This window comes from Uloborus diversus, chromosome 6 (genome assembly GCF_026930045.1).
Source record: "Uloborus diversus isolate 005 chromosome 6, Udiv.v.3.1, whole genome shotgun sequence".
In the NCBI taxonomy this organism is placed as follows: domain Eukaryota; kingdom Metazoa; phylum Arthropoda; class Arachnida; order Araneae; family Uloboridae; genus Uloborus; species Uloborus diversus.
The window spans coordinates 34,657,065-34,680,311 of record NC_072736.1 but is presented as its reverse complement, the minus strand read 5'-3'; positions in this window follow the sequence as shown (position 1 = coordinate 34,680,311).

The window sequence follows — 23,247 nt, the reverse complement described above, 5'->3', positions numbered from 1 at the left end:
GAAAAACACAATGGACGCAGGAAAATAACTTTGACTAGTGAATTTGTTGTTTCCTGAAGCTCACATAGAAACCTGTACACTAGGTACGGAAACAAAAATGTATCCGTTGGTTTAAAATATGCATGAAATAATCAAATACGCTTTCTAGCGAACGCCAAGGATCTAACAAAGCTATATGAGATCTGGGGAACAGGTTCTTAAGAGCTAGTCCCTCGGACAAGTCCATTTAAAAGACGTCGCACACAGGGGAGAAAGGGAGGGAGGGGCAGTAAAGGAAGTAGCGCTTTCTAATAAACTTGTTTTTCTGCTCACGTTTTTCTTAATAAATTATTCTGCAAGGTAATTTTTTTGAAGGGGCAAATATTTAAGGGACCAGCCTAGTCCCTCTGGTACATGGGCGGCACGCCACTGATCTCAGATAGAACAACAAAAGAAAAACAAGTTTGGAGAATAAAAGGGTTCTTAGTAGTTTTCCAATGTGGTTAAACTTACAAGGAGGTTTAGTTATGCTGCTGTTTTATTTAGTTGGTAAAATGCTGGTGTGGCATCAAAATTCTTGGAAAGCTATAAAAAAGATAATAAAATAAAATAATTTGTTAAATTAAGTTAAAAAAACAATGGTCAACTTACAAAGGGTTTTTTACAATACTCCAAATCAAATTTGGGGTACATTAGTGGTCAAGATAGACAGGTGGTCAAGATAGAAAGGTGGTCAAGTTACAGAGGTTTTCCTTCATTATACAAGATAGGACTAATTCCGTTCCTGACAAAAGAGACATCAACATAGACAGGTGGTCAACTTTACAGGTTTTACTGTATCAGTGTTAGTTCAACTCTTTTCTTCAGTAAAGTGCATGATCATCGCTTACAGAACTCACTCGATTTGCAATTCACGGTTCACAGCATGCATTTGTGCGCCTAAGCCTATCGGCAGCATTTCTGACCGATCTGCGTTCAAATCTTTCATCTAAAGACTCCCAAGCCCACTGCTCTCTTCTTTGTAAACTATATTCAAGTGATCAAAAACACTCATTCTAAAATCGAAATCCTAACGCTAGAATTCAAAAGCTAGAACTTGAACTACATCTAACGCTAGAAGAGAGTTTGTAGCACTTGTAAACAGCAACGATCGTACGTAAACAAAGCTGATCGTTGCCAACTGAGAGAAAGAAAAGAAAAGGCTCGTTTTGTGCCACACATGAGCGTTTTATATATATATATATATATAGATGTGCCTTGAATACTGCTGAACATGCAAAGTGTTCTCCAGCCGTTATTGCTAAGGATAAAAATTATAATTGTCCGTACACACACACACAAACAGCATTTTAATGTTGTTTATTTTGATGATTGGGTCTTGAAAAACTGCTGAACATGCAAAATGTTCTCCAGCCATGAAAGCCATTATTGCAAAGAATAAAAAAATTGATGAAAATGATAACTGTACATACAAATGACATTTTAATTTTACCATAATTGTATATTTTGATAATTGTGTGCCTTAAAATACTGCTGAACATGCAAAATGTTCTTCAGCCATTATAAAAATGATAACTGTTAACATCAATGACTTTTTAATGTGATCATTGTTGTATGTTTTTATAATTGTCTCTTGAATTACAGTTATGCTTTTTATAAGTTAAAAGCGTGGTGAATAAATACATGAATAAAAAGGTTTGCTGAAAATTGTAGTAGAATTGTCAATTTTTGCACAAGAAAAAATTTGAAAATGTTTTTAAATAGCTTGGAAATAAATTCTTCAAAGTAACATGAATGATACAATACTAGTTCTTTAACAACTTAAATACTCCCCCCTTTCACGCCCCCCTCCCCTCTTTTCCAGGGATACCCTGTCCATGTGTACGGTGCAGACTGTGCAGTTTAATTTATAGGGATGATACAGGTCTGTCTGCCTTTTTTTTTTTGGCGGGGGGGGGGGGGGGGGGGGATTAACTGATTCTTTAAGTTAAATATTAATCCTCTTATTTTGGCCCAGAAATATCTGCTTTAGCATAACTCTGGCAATTATGCCAATTCTCATCTTCTAGAACAATGGGGTCTAAACATATTTTAATCCTAAATTCAAAATTTAGAAGAAAAAAAAACATGTGTTGATTTTAATTACATTGTTTTAAGTATGGTATCTGACCAAGATACTGTTTTAAAGAATATTATTCTTCCATCTAAATCTGTGTAAAATAGATTCTTTTGCAAACTATTATCTCTCCTTTTTGTAAAATGCTTTGGGTATTTTCAAATAAAGCCATAATTAAATCTTGTACAGTTACAAAATCCTAATGAACATTCTTTTAATAAAATTTTAACCTAAATTAATATCCGCACTTGAATGCAATAGCTGCAATAAATTAGTAAATTGTTTAGAAAGTGAGAAAATTTAACAGTAATGTGATTAACACAAATTTATCAATGCTTTAAAATCTATGTTTAAACTGGCAACTTTTTAAAAACTTTTGTTATGAACTTTTCCTGTAAACTTGTATAATTATTCTGTTTCTAAATAAGCTAATATTTGCTTGAAGCGGCCAAATTCATTAATGGTTTTAATAGCTTTTGAAGCTGAATCTGGACCATATCCTAGAAGTTAATCTCAGTTTAGGATGTCTGAGCAAATCTATGGTAGATAAACCAATATATTAAGCATCAATTTAGAGGATCTTCCCCGGTTTTCGATTGATCCTTTCCAAGTGAAAAAATGAACTTGGTGTATAAAAAGCTTCAAAAACTGGTATGTTACTATATGCCTTGAGGGGGAATTTTAATGGAACTGAAAAATGATGTAAATATTAACTAAAGATGTCTATTTTATTTGTGATGTGAAAACTAAAATTTTCAGAAACTATGAGCAAGCTCAACCCCCCCCCCCCCAAAAAAAAAAAAAAAAACTATTTAAATATGCATACAAAAATCATTGTGAAATGTATGAAAAAAGCCATTTAAAAGTTTTTTTTCTTTTTAACAATTTTTCAGTTTTAGAATGTGTTTTCAGCGCACAACTTTGGGATCACAAACATTCCAGGTTAATTACTGCATTAATACAGTGGTGGCCGAAAGCTGACCTATGCAAGCTGTTTAGCTCAGTGTTACAAATTGAAAGCCAAGAGTTGACGTATCAAATCGATAACCACCTATGTCACAAATTTGCAGACAAATATTTAGAAATTTTTTCTAGAAATCAAATGCAATTAATAAAAAAAGCATCAAGTAATGATAGTAGCAATTCTTGGTTTGCAAGTTTCTTTCCTTTTCCATGTTTCCCCTAACTACTATGAACTATTTTAAATATTTTGAAATTTTTTGTGTGTTTGGGCCTGCAAGAGTTATTTTAATACTAGGTATACAGCACTGCATTAATGTGACATTAATGCTATTTAATAATAATATTTTTTAAAAAAGGGTGACTATTTTCGAAACTTATCTGCATTTGGCAGCTATTTTTCATGTTTCAGGTTACGGCAGTCATTTAGTGTTTCCAATTATTTTTTTAAACTTATACTGTCCAACCACGGATTGCATGGAATTTTCAAAAGTCCAGATAAGAGGAATCTATCTGAATGAGGGGGGGAAATAAAAATTTGATGCGCATATTCCGCTCATTTGAACGAGACTGCTTCTGCAAAAGCTGACATCGGTAAAAAATAATAGATTCGTCCATTTCCGGCTGTAAAACGGATGTTTGTTTTTCCATACAATCCGTGGTCAGACAGTAGTTTTGGCTAATTTACTCAAATTGATCTCAATCAACTGTATTACGTTCATTAAACACACCTTTATATGTAAAAGTAAAATGTATGTCCCTATAGACGTTCAGTAAATTTCACAAATGAAACTGCTTTTTTTTTGTTTTAAAATTTTCCGTGATACAGATTTAAAAGACAGTAAATATCTTATAAATGGATGCATTTACAAAAAAAATAATTCACACTAAAAATGTACATACTTTATCATGTTAGACTGCGTTACTGCATTTTTAGATATGCTTCATTTAAATTTAAAGGGGATGACCCACTTATCCCTTACTCACACCTGGCTCCTGGGGTAGGCGGCCGTCTAGGGTGGCAGATTTTAGGGGCGGCAAATTTCGAAGTATGAAAATCTATTTCAGCACCATAAGATTCACTGCTTCAAGGCTAAAAGTACAAATAATTTAGAATGTATATCAGTGCTTGAACATGCAAAGCATATTCAGTAAGTTACTGCCCATTAGCCAGGGCTAAAGCAGAAATACATGAAATACACCGCCAGCTCAGTCATTTCCAGCACGAAACTGCAGTCCTCGGCTGGAAATGACTGAGCTGGCGGTGTATTTCATGTATGCAAAGCATAGTTCGGGATACAGTAAAATCCCTCTAATGCGGATACTAACGGGACAAATTTTTTTGTCCGCAATGGAGAGGTGTCCGCAGGACAGGGGTTTGATAATGTTATTTGCATTGGAACTGGTGAATTAAAAATTGTCCCCCTAAGAGGGGTGTCTGCCTCTGAAGGGTGTCCATTAGAAGGGGTTTTACTGTATAACTAAAAATTCAATTTAGTTTTAGAGGCAGTAAATTGGGTGGTTCAAAAGTCTTTTGAAAATATTAACATCTGTTTCAGTGATATAAGCTTCACTATTTTATTAATGAAAAAGACAACTTAAAAGTGTGTACCACAGCTTGGATATGCAAAACTCATATTATTATTTTATATTATGATTATTATTATTCAATTGAGGTGGGTGGGGTGCGGCACCAGTCAATATCGCCTAGGGCGGCAGAACTAGAGCCAGCCCTGCCCTTACTATGGGGTAAGTTGGGGGCCCCATCCGATTTTTTAAAAAATATAATCGGTTATAATATTTAAAGCATTATTTTAGAAAATAATGAAGAACTTTTAGTTATTAATAATATATAAGATAAAATAAGACAATAAGTTTAAAATTTTTTGCTTCAAAACTTATGCATAAGGTTTCAAAAACGAACTTTTCTCAAAAGGGGTCCCACTTACCCCAACCAACCCTACTTTGCATTTAAAAACATAATATATTTCCCCCACAATAGGTGAAACAGCAACTTTTTAGCTATTTTCATTTTATGGCAGTAGCTATGTTTGAATAACAGGCATAAGTAGACCAGTTTTAACACAAACACTGTATGATTCAAAAAAAAAAAAATTAACGTTTAAAATTTCAAAAAAGGTTTATAGAATTTTTATTTTGATCTTTTGGTGCAAGTCTAGAGGCATAGACCGTAGTAAATTTTTATCATAAAATGTCTGTATGTGTACATTGTGCATAGTAATTTATAATTTTTCCCCCAGTCTCTTCTCCCCTTTTTACTTTCTTCTATATCTAATATTTAGAAGAAAGTATTGGATTCGTGCAAATTCTCGAATTTCGAATTTTGACGGATTTGAACGTTTTGAGGTGTGCTGAGTCCATTTCGACTTTTTTTGGAAAATGTCTGTCTGTCTGTGTGTGTGTATGTGTGTGTGTCACGTCTGTGTGTGACCAGTTTTTTGTGGCTGCTCTACAGCAAAAACTACCGCATGAAATCGAACGAAATTTGGTACACATATGTGCCGCTATGTGAACTTCTGCCCATTGGTTTTTGGCGCGAATCCCTCCAAGGGGGTGGAGCAATAGGACGTTTTTTGAGTTACGCGTGCTTGCTATTCCTCAGGAAGTAACTGGCGGAATCAAACAAAATTTGGTCCATATGTTGCCATTAACAGGAACAGGTGCTGATTCAATTTTGGTGTCAATAACTCAAACGGGGGTTGAGCTATAGAACGTTTTTTGTCGTCAATTGTGACTGCTGTATCTCAAGAAATAATGAACGGAATGAAAGAAAAATTTATCGGCAAGTAGCCCTTAGTAGGTATAAGGGCTGATTTTATTTTGGTGTCAACAGCTAAAAAGGGGGTAGCGCAATCACCCGTTCTTTTTTTCCATTGTGAGTGCCCTATCTCAAGAAGTAATGCTGCGTTCTGGTTGAAATTTGGAATATATGTGAATCCATATGTAAACAGGCTTTGGTTCAATTTGGACGCCAATCGCTCCAAGAGGTGTTGATTTATTTATTTTTTTTGCGAATAAAAATAGCTTTATTAATGCAACAATAAGAAAGATAAATCGTAATAGATTGTCGTCTGCGTATTTCTCGTGATTTTAATTGTATGGAAATGATCGGAAATATTGTCTCAATGATTTAAAATTTTTAACTGTTGCCATCTTATGTTTGTTAATAAATAAAATATTTGTAATTAATTTAAGCAAGGCTTTTAAAATAACTTTTCATTTTTCACTTTTTGCTTTGCTTTTGCAATAATTCAGACATTGGAATGGTCGTCAAGTTTTTTCATGTGAAATTTTGTTTTTGTTGGGAATATTGCTTCCTCATCAAGCATGGGGAGGGATCAGAAAAAAAAGAAAAATATAGAAGAAAGTTTCGTGACGGCCACAACATACTAGTTTCAATCAGTTTTCAAGTATAATTTTCTCTTTTTATAAAAAGAAAACTGTCACACATGATGATAGAAGTTTTACAATGACAATTAGAAGTCCTTGCGTACAAATTTCGTCACCACTAGGTTACTACTCTAGCTGGTCTGCCCCCCCCCCCTCTTTCCCCAGCTACTGCCACCAATCCTTCAACTATACTTCTAGGAAACAGTGGTACCACTATTTCCTATTATTATATGTTTCATATTTTTAAGAAGAAAAAATCTTAAAATTTGGCAGTTTTCTATGTTTATCAGCATAGAGTCGACAAAAGTTCTGAAATAGATTTAATTGGGGTGAATAAGGCAATTGTTGAAACTTGATTATGAAGCAGTCTGAACTAATGAACCTTTCAGCTTACTCTTAAAATTAGAATTAGTTCTCTAAATATTCAATAAATTCTTAAGATTCATAAATACTTTATAATGTTTAGATATGATGCGATTTTGTTTTACACTTTGCTTAATCAGGGATGCCCTTCATCCTAAAGGGAAAGAGCACACACAGCCTAAATGTCATGAAGTCCCCCCCCCCCCCGATCAAGAACTCCCCAAAATTGAGAAAAATACCCCTAAACTCCCCCTAAAAATTTTAATGGATCAGCCTGCGGCATGACCCCTTCCCCTCCCTTGGTGGGCACCCCTGGCTTAATGATAAGGTTTCCGTCATCATGTACATTTTTAGTGTAAAATAATGTGTTAAACAATTACTTTACTTAAATATATTAGTCATGGTGAAAAAATGCAATTTTTTATATATTTTTTTTTCTGAACTGTAATTTTGGAATAAAAGCAATATTGCAAGAGTCTTAAAATCTGTTACACACACACAAAGAATAATCTATGTAGTTTAGCCAGTTGAAGTTAAGATTGTATAATGCAGTGCAGTTAAATTTAGAGCAATACATTCTAAAAATTCAAATTTAACTGATAAAAATAAAATTAACTGATTTTAATCAATGATTTTGTTAAAACAATTTCTTGATTCAAATCAATGGTTTTTTTTTTCTAAATTACTTAATTTAAATCATGATTTTAATCATATAACTTAATCAAGCTGATTTAAATCAACGAACACTGCTTAACATTAAGTAAGATTGTCAAGCAGTTAACAATAAGTATTAACAAAATGAATGAATGTACAGTTCCAAATTATGAACACAATGAGTATTAAAAAATGATAACAATTAGGATTTAAAAAAATGGTTCTCATATTTTAATATTTTGTTGTCAGTCAAGAACTTTTTTTTTTAACGTTTTCTTAAATTAGTCAAGTACATGCTGGGCAAAGTGACATAGTTCAATTCGCTTACTTATTCAATCATTTTAAGTATTAATTTATTAATTAACTAACAATTGCCTTATTCACCCCAATTGAATTTATTTCAGAACTTTTGTCGACTCTGAGCGGATAAACATAGGAAATTGTCAAATTTTAAGAATTTTATCTTGAAAAAAATATAAAAGTTATGATTCTAGGAAATATAGTAGTACCAATGTTTTCTAGAAGTATAGTTAAATGATTGGTGGTAGTAGCTGGGGAAAGAGGGGGGGGGCAGACCAGCTAGAGTAGAAACCTAGTGGTGACGAAATTTGTACGCAAGGACTTCTAATTGTCATTGTAAAACTTCTATCATCATGTGTGACAGTTTTCTTTTTATAAAAAGAGAAAATTCTGTTTGAAAACTGTGTAAAAAAAGGGAGAGAGGGGAGTGGGGGAAAAAATTCTAGATTGCTATGCACAATGTACATTTTATGATAAAAATTTACTCTGGACTTGCACTAAAAGATCAATAGTGATAATTTATATCTACAAATGTTTCAAGACTAAAAAAAAAAGAAAAAATCCGAATTTTTTGATTAAAAAAAATTTAAAAAATCACAGTCCCCGATGTTAAGTAGTCATTTCTAATCTTTATATTATTACAAATACAAATACAAAAGTGACGACCAGCAACAGGCTCTGGGCCCAGCTAGACTGGTCCTAGTCAATTTACAATCCCCAGTGAAGATCAATGGCCCTCTTAAAACTGTCTACTCCTTTGCTCATTACCACCTCTTCCGGTAAGCTGTTCCAAGGTTCCACTACCCTGCTAAAATAATAATTTTTCCTAATATCCATGTTAGCCTGAGATTTAAATAGCTTAAAACAATGACCCCTTGTCCTGTTTTCAGTGCTAAACTTTAGCCCCGTAACATCTTTCGTTTTAATAAATACAATAAAACTATTACAATAAAACTATTTTCATATAGAATTTTAAAGTAGAAAATGTGTTTCACACAGGAGAGTCTTGCAGAGTAAAATATTTGAGTGCTTTTGTCTGTAGTTGATGTAAAACTGAAACTCGTATTTTTAACTGATATGTTCATCATTAAATTTGTTGTAAACGAATTTGAGTTTTTTTTTTTTCCCATTAAAAAATTTTCGTTGTTCACTTTTAATTAACAGACATTTTTCAGAATCATTTTCATTTTTTAAAAATACGATTATCAACAAACTAGTTTAATAACTTTTATTTTATTGTATATAGTTATTTTTCACCTGGCATTAATTCATATGAATGCTAATTGTAAAAAGTAAATGAATAGAAAGAAAATAATTCTAGTAATGCTTTTTCTTTTCTAAAATATTTTTTAGCGAAGTTGACTGAATACTGTCATCAGTTGAGGTTACATGAACTTTTTTGTTCAGAGGATTAATTTTTCATCCTCCAAATGTAACAAATACCAATTCCCAAGAACGTTCAATGTTTGTTATTTTTTTTCGTCCAATTTTAAATTACTGTTCTCATGAATCGTAGCTGTTACATATATTAAGTCTATTTCATGTGAATGCGCAATGTACTTATTCTGAATAACACAAATGAAAAAAACTTTTAATAATGCTACCTTATTCTTGTCTATTTGAATAATTTTATTATTACTAACAATTGCAGGCTATTTGAATTTTATCATGTTAAAATATCACTGAATTTGAAAATTTTTTTATTCACCCATTTATACCAAGAGTAACCAAAAATAATGTATTCTTCTTCTCTTTCTTTTATAAGATTGCACTATCTAATGTAAATAATCATGCACATAAATGAAAAAGTATTTTTTCATTTTTTTCCACTGTAAACAAAAATATTAGCCTTTTAATTATTCGAATATTTATATTTTTTCTAATTATAAAGAATAAATGAATACTAAAAAAAAGAAAGGAGAACCTCCATTAATAGGGCTTTACAACCTTGTTTTTATAAGAATTATTGATCGATACTCATGCATTTATCCACCAGATGGCAGCATGAACAATAAGAAAATACCGATTGCGAAATTCTAATATGCAGTCACACTTTTGCATAGGAAGAGAATACAGCGCTCTCATTGGCTGCGATGACCACGTGACCATCTTACCTTGGCGAACGAGAAATCTCGCCAAATTTCAGTTGTGACATGAAATGAAACCGAAACCATTTCATGCGAAAGTTGTCATGATTTTTTTCAAACGACAACAATGCACTGAAAGTGAAACTAAACGAAGAAACCAACTTTTGAAAAATATTTATACTAGATCTCGAACTATTTATTCGGGGGAAAAAAATCCGCATATGAATTAATTATAATGTATAAACACAACCCTATTTGGGGAAGAGGGTGTTTTTAAGGGTATTTTTTCGATTTTTTTTTCTGGGAGGGGAGAAACCGAAATTTTTTTCAAATATAACATAAAAGTTTTCTTCTGATGAGTCCCCGAAAATATTTTTCCGAACTGCCGCGCAGGGGTGGGGTGGGGGGGGGGGGGCAGTACCGCTCTTGGGGTAGGCAGGGATGCCCACTTCGGGGGGGGGGGGGAATCATGGTGCAGACAGCGCCATTGAAATTTTCAAGATGGGGTGTTTAAAAGGGGTATTTTTCTCATTTTAACGGGGATCATCACGATATTTAGAGGGGGAGAGGGAGGGACAACTCTGTATGCCCCACCCACCCCATCCATGTATTGTTTTACTTTCGATGTCTTTATTTATACTAAGTGAGTATAAATTTTGCAACTACTTGCAGTTTTTCCGTTTTATGCTTTGTAAATAATTTGTAGGTTAGACACTTAAAATGGGGGGGGGGGGGGGCATTAAATCCTTTAAGGGGCCAAATACTGCCGACAGCTGCACTTTGGGGATGTACATTTCAAGAAAAGTTGCCTCAGACCTCTTTAAGTCAGAAAACAAGTGTGACCTCTCCTCTTTCCTTTCAATAATGCCCCCCCCCCCGTAAAAACCAGGAGCAAGATCCGTGTTCTTAATTTTGTTGGAGATGGACTGGCATTGAGGGTGAATGAATTTTAAAGAGACATTGTAAAAGGTGTTAAATTCTGCTTCGGGGGAGGGGGAGAGGGGCTCAAAATTTTTGTGATATTCTTACTAATATTATATATGCGAAAGTTTGTCTGTATGGATGGATGTATGGATGTATGGATGGATGTATGGATGTTTGTTACTCTTTCACGCAAAAACTACTGAACGGATTTTGATGAAACTTTACAATAATATAGCTTATCCATCAGAATAACACATAGGGTAGTTTTCGTCCCGTTATGGGGGGCAAAACCCCCTTAGGGGGGCAATAAAACACAATTTTTGTATAAATTCTCTAATATTGGGATGAAAAAATACTTGCACATATTTACATTATATGTCCATCGAAAGCTCTGATTTTTCTGCTGAAGATGGCACCTGTTCGAAATTTCTAAGTAGAATAAAAAACGAGTTATGAGCTTTTTAGATCCATGTTCGAAGGCTTTCCTCAACTCAATACAGTATTTAGTGTATCATCTCAACTCCCTGTCGATAGCGACAATTGTTGTATTGCTGACTTTCTTTGCTTTTCGTGATTGTTCAAGGCTTTTCTCAAGTCAAATCTTGAAGTAAGATTTTTGCACGAGATTGGCAAATAATACATGATTTGGCTGATGATTTTCCATTTAAACGGAACTTTAATGAAATTAATGGTTTTTATTATTATTTATGCTGATTGAACACTTACTCATTATCCAAACAACCAGCAGATCGCCAAAATATTTGCAGAAAGATTTCCGTAGCTGATGCATTTGGCAGTTTTTTCAACGTTGCTGTTTTTTGAAGCCGAAGACTACGTCATAATGTTTCTCAGCTTTCACCATGTAAACAAAATATCGCCAATCAAAAAATTTTCAAAAGACTTTTTTTACTGTATTAAATAATCCAGCAACTAAATTAGGCAAATCCATAAACAGCACAAAAACTTCCATTAATTTTCCTTTTTGCACAATTTCAAACAATCCCCAAATTTTATTACTTATTTCGGTAACATTTCGGATGAAACTGTTTAACGCCATTTTATGGTGACCAAAAATATCTCAGCATCTGGCGACGATATCTCTGTAACGAAAATTAATATATCGTTTTACAAAGTAAGGAAAGAATGGGGGAGCATCATCGAAGGTATCCCGAAACGACTTTCGCAAATTCGGTAAAATCGCACCAAGAGCCACAATGATTGAAATTTCCCGAAATAACTAAAGCAAGTATAAGGGGATTACGAGCGCAGCTACTTTTTTTTAATCACTTCGTACTTCATTAGCCATACAGAGAAGGTTTTAGACTCCATGTTAAGAAAAAAAGTATCAATAGATTAATCTTTTTAAACATGAGAAGATTAATTTCATGTTTTTTAAATTTGTGTATATGCTTAAATATAGTGCTTTCGTTTCTAAATCAATACTACTTTGTTCTTTATACTTATTGCTATTTCAGTTTTATGGGTAAGGAAGAAACTCGATTTTTAATCACGTCAAAAAGATGTGTTTTAAACTCTTTCACTTAAAACAGAAAACAAAAGCAAGTAACGATTTTTTCTAATAATTATTACTGACCCAGGCAACGCCGGGTATTTTTGCTAGTGGTCTTATACAGGCATGTGCATCCGGGGTGATTTTCATGCTCCAACTAATTTTGCAGAAATATCATTCTTTCAAACAAAATTTTCAACAGCTCAGAATTCACTTTGTTCTCTTAGGTGTTCTAGTATGAAAAATCCTTATTTAATAGGTGTCGACTGAACCTGGGTAAGTATCCCCTCCCCCCCCCCCCCTTTTGACTTAAGATAATGTTCTTTTTCGTAGCTTGTGTTTGGCCGGGTAATTTTTTATCTTTTCAACAATGATTACTTCAAATTTACAAAACACATGTAAAAGTAAACTCTTCCACTTTTTTACTACTATTTTGTAGTTTCAGAACAAATATGTATCTAAACATGTGATTTCATGCAAACAAAAATAAAAAACAAATAAACATTGCTTTTTGTAAATCTTGAATATGTGTTTAATTCCTAAGAGAATATCGTCGCCTCAGAGCAACAGTAGGATATCTTAGTGTTATTCCTGGGATTAGATGTCTTAGTGTTGCTCTGAGGCAACAATATGTGATGTGAGCTTTTTGAAAGAAAGTGTACTAGTGATTATTATCATTTTATTTTAAATTTCAAAGTATTAAAATATGATAATCAATTTCTTACTCTCCATCATATATAAAGTTTAGTCAATTTCCAGTTTTAAATTTCATCCGTATTTTTTCCTACCATTTTATTAATTTAAAGAACTCAGAATGATGGTTAAAAGGGGTTATGAACCTTTTTACGCATTACAAATGTACTTAGATTTTAATTTCATTCAGTGCACTTATGAAATTACAGGAGCTCTTCAACCATTTAAGATTAGAGTAAAGAAGGGGGAAAGAAGGTAACACATACAATATGTATGCATTATATTTTAGCCATATGGGTGAGTGAAATTTTTAGGCACATGAAAAGTTTCTAAAGGAATTTGAAACAGGAATAACCATGAAGAAAAAAGAAAAAAATCTAAAAATGTGATCTGTTAGAAAAAAGGAGTAATACATCACAGAAAGATTGTTGTCACACATTTGAAGATTTATGAATAATATACATACTCAACAAAAACAAAAAAATAATTACTTTTTATGAATTAAATCATTTATATCATATTTTACTTATGTTATGGACTTCTAATATTTCAACACATAAATAAGAAACACATAAAAATTGAAAATTTATTTATTTTTAATGCTTTTTCCCAAGAGACCTATTAGCAGCAACACAAGTAGACAAATCATGAGGTGCAGCTATTTTTATCCGCTTCTTAGGCATGAATGTTGATTTTCCAGAGCTTTTATTGTAAGCGTGTTCATGAACATAAGAAGATTTGGGTGGGCGCCCTGATTGCAAAGCTGTACGTCCCCCACATGGGGCTTTCCTTCTCGCAATAGCAGTAGGTTGCACCCCAATATATTTAGAAGGTACAATCTTTCGTTTAGCTCGCAATGCAGGGCACTTCCCAAATGTAATCAAAGCAGATGTTAATGCTTGCTCAGTTTTAATGCTATTTAAATTATTTATAAACTTGCCTAATGCATTTTGTAATGCTGGATTATTATGTGCTTTTTCCAAAAGTTTACCAAAACTAGATTCCAAGTCTTGCTTTAACTTTTCATGGATTTCATGGCTTGCTTCCATTTGAATTTGATTGGGTTCACTTCCTTCGTCTTCAACATCGTCATTAATTTTTAAAGGCAGAATCTGATCATGTTTTGCTTCCAAGTCATTTGCATCATCATTTTTTGAAGGCAGAAGTTGATCATGTTTTGCTTCCAAGTCATTTGCATCATCATTTTTTGAAGGCATCTGTGAGCATTCGCCTCCCAAAGGACTAAACCAATTGTGTGGCACATTTTTTGCCCCCGTGCTAACAAAAAGTAACTTCTCTTTCTCCTCAGCACTCTTTGGAATGAGAAGTTCCAGATTTATTTTTAAATCTTTGTTGATTTTTATTTGGTGCTTGCAGACTGCACCACTACTTCCTTGGTAACAGTCGCAAACACCAATTAATGTATCAACAAAGTGGATATTTTTATTATTCTTGTTTATTACTTTGTAAGAGTCGCTGCTAATTTTTTCAACTACAAGAGCATTGAGGATTTCTTCCTCACTTTAGAATTTCGCATACCGATTGTACTATTTCGCCCTGATGCTTTCAGAAATTTAATAACTCGTAGTGTAGGAACGAGGGGGAGATGCAGCTGGGAATGGTGCACGTCTGTCTCTTTTTACGTGAAGTGTTTTATGTCCTTTTTTTAAGTTTGCTTTCTTGTTTGCAAAATCGAAAAAATTGTCGATTCAAATGGATCTCAAATTGTGTGATTTTTACGTTTCGTTTCTGAAAGCAAGTTTAAAGCATGAACCTGAAACAGTGCAGAAAATACAGAACTTTCTAAGTGCACAGCCAGATGTTGTGTGCCGCCAAGATGAAGCAACTAAGAAAATTCTCAATTGCTGTGAAATTGAAAAATTAGCTCATATTTACCAACATAATCTATGTACTTCCAGTGCAGTTGCTTTCCTCTTTGAAGAAGTACTAAAAAAGAACATTTCGCTATTACGAAAATTTTTGAGGCAAAGTGTTGTAAATATTTGTTGCTTCAGTGACGGTTCATGTGCTGAGATTGTTTCTTTGCTAGAAATATTGACTAATGAATCAAAAGACACTGAATTCTTTCTTCATTAGTATAACCGTGGTTTGCCCTGAAGAAAGTTGGAAGCCCACATCCAAGAAAGTTTTTAAATGTCTTGAAAATTATTACCCTCTTCAGAAAAAATTTGAATTCATAGCCGTTGATCTTGCAGACGAAATGCCAGATATTGTAGTAGATGTGATTGAAAATGCTGACATAGTAACGATGGTTAAATTTTTATCTGCGATTCCAAAAGGTCCTCGAAAGTTTCATGCGGTGTATCAAGTAAGTATTTAAATTTCCAATTAGTTTAGCGATATGTTTGTTCATGGCCTTTAAATTTGTTTATTTATCTTCTGCTGTCTGCCTCTGCCTTTGCATGAAGAAAGGGGATTTCCTCACTTTCTTGCTTGACTCTGTCCATCTGTCGTGCTGCCATCTACAAGTAGCTTAGGAAACCAATCTCAAAGAAGGAATTTCGTACATCGACACCATTTTTCTCAAAATTTGAGCTCAAACCAAAGAAAACTTTTCTTTCAGTAATGTCCATGTTCTTAATTTTGACCCTAATGCTCATCTCTGAAAAGTATAAAATGAAGTCTCCAAAACGCGTCTTATTTGTTTGAACGCGCAAAACTCGAGAACTTCCCGGCCAAATTCGTTGAAAAGAGTTTTGCAGACCGGCGCGAAAAATTTTCGAATGGTTGTCCTTTTTTTATTCTAATTTAAGAACCAAATTTCGTATAAATTCCCGATCATGGTGGAGGGGGAATTACTCACACATATTGATATTATATATTGTTAGAAAGGGCAGATTGTTTTCATGGGCGGAGTTAGGGGGGGGGGGGGGGGCTAAAGCCCCCTCAAAGAAAAAAAAAAAATACAAACGAGTTGTACAGCCTTCTTTCTACACATAGTTATTTTTGTTCCTCAAAAAATAACTCTTATAGCGATATATATATATATATATATATATATATATATATATATATATATATATATATTGTTCAGCATATTGAACATTCTTATATCCTGCCCTCTTAATTTTTGCTCGTTGCTGTTTGCAGTGCCGGATATTGGGGCTCTTGTCCCGGGTAGCAACTTTTGAGAGAAACAAATTGACCTTATATACCATTAGAGGCCCAAAGAGAGTCAAGTTTATTAAAAATTACTTTTTAAGGACATCAATTTTCATTATTTAAGGAGGTAAGCCACTTTTCTGTCTCTCCTTCTCTAACTTGGCCAAACATAGCCTACAATAGCTATTCTTGAAAATAAATCTGACTTCATTTCTGAATGGTAATCATCTCCCCCGCTCTCGTCTGACATCGCCAAAAGAGAGCTTTGAAAGTCTCAATTCCGAAACATTCCGGGGAGAGCCCCAGAAACCTCTCACTTTCCTTAACACTACAACTTAAAAATGCATTTTTAGGCCTTCAATTTGGAAAAATGTCCAAATCAGAGCACCCACTCACTTTTCTAGCATCTCAACATATAGCCTAAAAAATTGCGTTTTTTAAAACTTCAATATCGAAAGAATTCTGAGAACTGTCTTGAACCCTTTTGTTTAAAATTATACAATACAGTCTAAAATGCATTTTTAGGACTGCTATTTAAAACATTTAAGAAGAAAGTATCAAGACAGATGTTCTACCTCTTCAAAATTGCAATTTTGAAGATTTAAAAAAAAAAACAAATCCCTATGCCCCCCCCCCTCAACCATTGCGTCACACCTTCAAAGATATCCCATCTTTTCAAAGCTTAAATTTCAGAATTTTTCTGGGAGATGGGTTGGTCTTCTATTCTTTCCCTTCAACAAACTCTCCACAAAGCTTGAAATTTCGTTCTCAGCAATATCATCGGAAGAGCCTTTTTTCTTCTCAAATATGTAGCCTAAAATTGAATTCAGTTTTGGACTTGCGTTTTTTAGCTTCAAAAAACAGTAAATTTCTGGGAGGAGCCTCTCTTAAGTCACCAAAGATAGCTTAAAATAAAATTTAGATTTGAAAAAAAAAAATGGAATTTGAGATCTTTTCTTCCTGTATCATTGCCTAAAATTGCTTCGACATCAATTTTACCCGATTTCATACCCCAAAACCCTCTCTTCCTAGCCTTTTAACTCCACCTAAAATTGATTAAAACAGCGTTTTAGAGACTTAAAATTTTGAAAATTTTCCGGTTAACATCCATTGATTCCTCTTTTTCTCTGTCCTTCCTCTGATGTCCCTAAAGAAAGCATAAAACTGCGTTTTAATTGAAGATCTTGGTATTTTTCCTTCCTTCAAAGTAATAAATTGCACGGAAGAATTTTTCCGTATTCGCAATTCTAATAAACTAGAAGACGTTGCAGTCTCTGGCCAATGGCTGCTGAAAGAGGTAAAACAAAGATCCGCACACGCCTGTCTTGTCGGCGCCTAATTGCAATGTTTTACTTCTTTGACTGATTTTCTAAATCACCTCAAGGTGTTCTTTCCAAAGTCTAGAATGCGAAATTAACTTATCTTATGTTTTATAAATTTACCCTATTTCTTTTATGAAATCTTATATAATTAAAAACTGAGCTTATGTATCTATACATGTATGTCGAAGTTACTTCTGCCGAACGCCAATGAACTGACCATAGAGCCAGGTATTGATAGATTCCTAATTTTCCCGTTTGGCTATTTAACATAATCCTCCGATAATAATTAGCGGAGATATTATAGACTATTAATTTGATTATATTAAAGACTATTAATTTTGACACTTAGATTTCAACATAAAATCCCTATTTTTCGAAGACATTTCCTCCATTCAAATTATTATTCAGTGCTTCATCTCAGCTTTCCGTAACAATGCTTTTATCAAAATTTGTAGCTTGAATAAAATCATTGAGAAAAAATATCTGTTGCCATTTTTCCCTCGAATATGAATAAATAAAATTTTTACTTTTGTTTTGAGGCTTTTCCTGAAATTGGAGAATTTAAAATGTTTCCTTTTTGGATGTTTTTCCGCAATCTACCGCAAAATTTTACTGATTTTTTTTTTTCAAGCCTGATTGTTGAACACGCGTCACTTGACATAACTTTTATTTTCAAGGTAGACCGTGCAAAGTCGGGCGACGCAGCTAGTTTTGATATAAAACTTAAGGAAGATGGGAAAAGGCGTCCGTTTCATCATTTGAACTCTGCCCCACCTCGAAAAAGTTAATGATTAGAAAAAAAAAAGTTAAAGACAGTTAGCAATACGAAACGATTTTAATCTTCCTACCGAACTTACCACATACACACACACGCGCGTTTGTGTGTTCTTTTCATCTTTTAGTTTTGGCGTTATTTTTTGACTGGGTCTTGGGGGATTATAAGGGAAAAAGTACATACTCAGTACATATTAAGGAAAAATGCAACAAAATACATACACAAATGTATATTAACATTATGGTTCTGTAATCCTTGAGAGGGGATAACTCCCTTGACCCCCCCCCCCCCAAGTGACGAGCCTGGGGCTTAGCCCCCCTAGATGCAAAAGGCTAACTCCGCCCATGATTTTCTGCGTTCTGTGCAATTTATTTTTATTTCAATTTCATTTTTTCCGCTTCTGCACATGACATCACAAGTGATGAAATGCCATTCGCTCATGCCATTAGCGCAGAGAGCAAGCGATATTTAATTTGAATCTTTACTCACATGCATTGGCAACAATATGGTTGATAGCAAGCGTAGAGCGCGATATTTAATTCGCTTCTGAATGGGGTTGTTTCCATCAGTCAAAAGTACCACTTTTAGTCACTGAATTGATAGAATGAGCACCAAACAGTGGTTGGAAGTAGCGCGCTACAAGTAGCGACGCTACTGTAGTAGCGACATTTTTGAGTGGTTTGTAGTGTAGCATACTACTTTTTTAAAAAAGTAGTGTAGTGAGTAGTTAACTACAGAAAAATAGCAGTTTGTTGCGATTTCTGGAAACTACTTTTAAATAAACTGAAAACAAAAGGTTCAAACGAATTTGACTGGAGCAAATTTTACACAATTACATCAGCGGATGCAATGAGAAATAAGACTCATAAAAAAATTTTGAAAAAAAAATAGAACCGACTTCAAAATTGCTCTAAAAAGTGAAAAATAATTTTATTCTTTAAACACCATCGATAATACTTTTAAACATAATTTTTGAAGTTGGCGCAAAAACAATCGATAAAATTATTCACAGCCATAACTCAACTACAAGTATAAATTTAACCACGTCCAGTTTCTTCACTACCACATGCATTACGCATTGATGACAGCATATTTGAGTAACGATATAAATGTTTCGTTCCTAAGTTTGGATGATTTTTTGATAAAAATATGAACGAAGCATGGTTACAATGAATTTTCCTTTTTTTTTTTTTTTTTTGCGCCAACTTCAAAAATTATGTTTAAAAGTATTATCGATGGTGTTTAAAGAATAAAATTATTTTTCACTTTTTAGAGCAATTTTGAAGTCGGTTCTATTTTTTTTTCAAAATTTTTTTATTTCATTCTTTTTAGTGTAAATGTAGATATTTCAGTAAAAGTAAGAAGTTACCTAGTAAGAAGTGCGTCTCTATATCACTGTATTGCTTTAGAAAAGCCTTTATTCAAAATTATCATTACAATTACTATTAATGTTACAGTTATATGGCACCAAACTTTTATAACAATGAGTTTCATATTGTCGCGTAGATGAAGATAGCGAAGACAATGTGAAAGCCAAATGAAGCGAATACTCTTTAGTCTCAACTCAAAATCTTTATTCTGAACCACGAATGAACGTTACATCTCCTTATATACAACTTGAAAAAGTTCCGGAACTTTCCAGACTTGAAAAAATACAGAAATTAATAGAAAATTCGAGAAAATACGGGAAACAGTAGAAACGAAATTTTAGTAAAATTCACTTTGTCCTAGTCGGGATTTGAACCCGGGTTGATCGTGTGGGAGACGGGAATTCTACCACTGAGCCACCGTTATCCACGGATGAAAAGTGCGAACTTCGCTACAATATCATTTTAATCATTTAATAGGGAAATTTATTGTTTTTTGCCCATAACTTTTTTACTAAAGAACAAATATGGCCAAACAAAGTAATGGGACCTAAGTTGAGCCATCCTCTATCCATTAAAAAAAGAATCATCAAAATCGGTTCACTAGGTGAGACGCTATGAGTGGACAAACAAAAAAAAAAACATACATACGGTATGAACTGATAACCGCCTCCTTTTTGAAGTCGGTTAAAAAATACGAGCTGACCTCAGGGCATTTCACTTTGACGCCATTAGTTTTTTTTGCCGTCGTAATTTTCATATTTCACCAATATTTATATTGCAAAAAGCACTTTTTTTTTCACGAAAATGAAGATATCGGTGATTTCGCGAGTTGAAAAATTTGGTGAATTTTATATGAACAGACCGAAGATTAAAAAACAAAAATATTTTAGCGAGGCTTAAATATTTTTGTTTTTTAATCTTCGAGGCTGTATTCAACAAATAAAAAGAAGCTACTGAAAATGTTATAGAAAAGGATGAAATTGAACTTTTCTGGAGGACTTACAATAAATACGAGCATTACAGTGTATGAGAGTATGATGACGGATATTTTTCTTAGTGTCTTCTGATGAGCTAATTTATCAATCTTTTTACTTCCTTTTACAAAAAAGGAAGTATTGTATTCGCGAAAAAATTTTCACTCAAAAATCGCCCTTAATTTCCATTTTGCTCACCCCCAAATGAATGTTGAGTTTTTTTTTCGATTCGACCACATGCGGAAAAGTGCCTAAGAATGTATAGACACGCGAAATATCCATTTTGACCATCACCGAGGTAATTACAACGACTTTTCTCGTGACGTCTGTATGTATGTGCGTATGTGTGTATGTGCGTATGTGCGTATGTATCTCGCATAACTCAAAAATGGTATGTCCTAGAAAGTTGAAATTTGGTACATAGACTCGTAGTGGGGTCTAGTTGTGCACCTCCTATTTTGGTTGCATTCGGGTGTTTCTAAAGGGGTCTTTTGCACCTTTTTGGGGGGAAATCATTGTTAATTTCGATGCAAACTCAAGTGGTGTTATAATTTGGCGGTCACTTGGCGATATATCGCCAGTCTTTTGGTTGCCAAGTTTTGTCGCCAACTTGGCGAAAAATTTGGCGATTTTTTTTTTTTTAAATCTGCTTTCAATGTGGCCATTGCTAGTGATATTTAAAGAGTTAGAGAGAGAATCCCATTAAAATTGCAATAATAGGGAAATAGCATTAAATTGGTGTAAAAGGAAGTCATGTGATGCACACATCAGCTCGTTTTGTTCAATCCTCTTACGGTGTGTGTGTGTATTAGGGTGCCCCCCCCCCAGCCAAAAAAAATGAAAGTTGATTTTTCAAGTCGCACACTCTCTTATTATATATTTTATCCTTTTACGTCAAAAAAAAATCGTATAATTTGAACGGCAGCAATTGCCGATTATGTCTGAAAGTCTGAACCAGCACTTTTGTAATGCTAGGCCAAATTGAAATAAAATGTTTTTTTAGAAACTCAAAATCAGTCAAAAGTACCACTTTTAGTCACTGAATTGATAGAATGAGCACCAAACAGTGGTTAGAAGTAGCGCGCTACAAGTAGCGACGCTACTGTAGTAGCGACAGTTTTGAGTGGTTTGGAAATTGAACTTTTCTGGAGGACTTACAATAAATACGAGCATTACAGTGTATGAGAGTATGATGACGGATATTTTTCTTAGTGTCTTCTGATGAGCTAATTTATCAATCTTTTTTTGTTCAATCCTCTTACGGTGTGTGTGTGTATTAGGGTGCCCCCCCCCCCCAGCCAAAAAAAATGAAAGTTGATTTTTCAAGTCGCACACTCTCTTATTATATATTTTATCCTTTTACGTCAAAAAAAATCGTATAATTTGAACGGCAGCAATTGCCGATTATGTCTGAAAGTGTGAACCAGCACTTGTGTCATGCTAGGCCAAATTGAAATAAAATGTTTTTTTAGAAACTCAAAATCAGTCAAAAGTACCACTCTTAGTCACTGAATTGATAGAATGAGCACCAAACAGTGGTTGGAAGTAGCGCGCTACAAGTAGCGACCCTACTGTAGTAGCGACATTTTTGAGTGGTTTGTAGTGTAGCGTACTACTTTTTTAAAAAAGTAGTGTAGTGAGTAGTTAACTACAAAAAAATAGTAGTTTGTAGCGATTTCTGGAAACTACTTTTAAATAAACTGAAAACAAAAGGTTCAAACGAATTTGACTGGAGTAAATTTTACACAAGTACATCAGCGGATGCAATGAGAAATAAGACTCATAAAAATACGAGCTGACCTCAGGGCATTTCATTTTGACGCCATTAGTTTTTTTTTGCCGTCGTAATTTTCATATTTCACCAATATTAATATTGCAAAAAGCACTTTTTTTTTTTCACGAAAATGAAGATATCGGTGATTTCGCGAGTTGAAAATTTGGTGAATTTTATATGAACAGACCGAAGATTAAAAAACAAAAATATTTTAGCGAGGCTTAAATATTTTTGTTTTTTAATCTTCGAGGCGGTATTCACCAAATAAAAAGAAGCTACTGAAAATGTTATAGAAAAGGATGAAACTGAACTTTTCTGGAGGACTTACAATAAATACGAGCATTACAGTGTATGAGAGTATGATGACGGATATTTTTCTTAGTGTCTTCTGATGAGCTAATTTATCAATCTTTTTTTGTTCAATCCTCTTACGGTGTGTGTGTGTATTAGGGTGCCCCCCCCCCCCAGCCAAAAAAATGAAAGTTGATTTTTCAAGTCGCACACTCTCTTAATCTATAATTTATCCTTTTACGTCAAAAAAAAAAATCGTATAATTTGAACGGCAGCAATTGCCGATTATGTCTGAAAGTGTGAACCAGCACTTGTTTAATGCTAGGCCAAATTGAAATAAAATGTTTTTTTAGAAACTCAAAATTTCTGTTGATAAAACGTTGCTTCTGTACCCCACATATGCACCACAAAAACATTTATTCAAATTAAAAACCATTTAGATATCTCACACGTGCCTAACATTTATAATTTTCTTCAAAAAATTAAGTTTTTGATACATATTTTCAGAAATGTCAGATTTTACGAAATGAACAAGCTGAAAAATAAACAGAAAAGTAGTTAATTAAAGTTAAATAGAAACTTTTGTTTTCCTGCAATTTTTAAGTCTCCCACATAGTACTC